This window comes from Lepisma saccharinum, chromosome 3 (assembly GCF_977018435.1).
Source record: "Lepisma saccharinum chromosome 3, izLepSacc3.1, whole genome shotgun sequence".
Taxonomy (NCBI): domain Eukaryota; kingdom Metazoa; phylum Arthropoda; class Insecta; order Zygentoma; family Lepismatidae; genus Lepisma; species Lepisma saccharinum.
This window is the reverse complement of record NC_139231.1, coordinates 101,326,543-101,328,107: the sequence shown is the minus strand read 5'-3', so window position 1 is coordinate 101,328,107 and position 1,565 is coordinate 101,326,543.

The window sequence follows — 1,565 nt, the reverse complement described above, 5'->3', positions numbered from 1 at the left end:
CGTGTGTGTGAGAACCTTGAAAAGACCTGCTAGTTGCTTTTCATAGAAATCTTCAATCTGTGTTGAATCTGCACTTCATTGTAGAGTAGAAAAATCTTCAGGTTTCCTGAGAATTTGTACACCATAAAATTTCGGAAAACATATCTTGAAAGATCTGAAGGAAAAGAACTGCGGATAGCATTGTTACAGACAGAATTTTCTTAGCAACAATGATATTTACAGCATGCAAGAAAACAAATATGCTATAATATTTTCTAATTGTATATTATACATTTTACAGTGACATGCAGTGACGTTGACACTTGGGGTACCAATCTGTGGCATGCCCAAGGGTGAAATAATTGTTTGGGTCATAACCCCCTCCCCCTTTAGGGCTCAGAGTTCCTAAAAGAAGAATGTCAAAGACAGGAAAGATTGCAAAATGAGGAATGACTACTAAGATAAATACATGTAAGTCTCACCCCTTTCGAAAATCAGAAACAATATAATTTGACTACTTAGCCAGAGATCCAAGGTTCGAATCCCAGCTTGGCCATGGGTGTTTTTTGTGTGTGTCCCTTCATCTATTTTATCGTATAATCTTTGCGATTAGCCAAAAGTGGTGGAAAAGCTAAGTAAAATTAACCAAATAAAAAAATCAATCAATTCGCGATTAAAATTACCACCTGAGCGCTAGTGTCACTTCCAATATGGCCGCTCTATGTAGGATAAATCTTTGTTTACATTCAGTAGTAGTACGTAATAGCAGCGTGTTGTCATGGCTGGTATGGAAGAAACATTTAAATTACAAGATATTTTATCACGAAAGCGATGTGAATTCCAGGAACTTTAATGAAGGTGAAGCTGTGCTGAGAAAGACTCATTTAATTATGATAGGCAAAAATAACACGAAAACGCAGACAAAAGTAATGTATAAGCACTGGTGCTGTGCTGTTTTATCTGCATATAAGGTTGTAACTGGGGCTCTCTGAAATGATTTGAAAATAAAGCAATTCACCTGTATTTTCAAAGCTTGGGCAGGAGAAAAATTTAAACATATCGTTGCAGTTCTTCCCCCAAAGAGGCAAGCTGGTTTAATAATAACACAATAATAATAATAGAATTCACAATTTATCGAGGCTATCTTCACTGAAAAAGGACTTACAGAATGGAACAGCAATATTAGCATGTCTATTCTCTTTTTCTGATTACCTTGATGATTACAGACATTAATTAATTCTCAAACTATTTTCATCCTCCCACTTAATTGACTTGCACCTGTTCCAAATTTCATACATAATAGATAAGGTCTGGGATAAAACATTGTTTTCAAACAAACAAAAAAAAAAGTAATTCATAAAGAACAATTTAAAACTTTTCTTTCATGGTAATAGAATCATCTTTCGGGAAATAAAGTGAACGGACTCGTGCATTCTTCGTAATTTCCTTACCGCATTTCAATGTTATCAGTCCATGCCAATCTTGTGTCAAACAATTCTGTTTTCCCTGAATTATTTACACATTTCATTTAGTTAATTCCACGGGGTGGAAACACATGTAAACTTTTCCCCTGTCCTGACCCACAA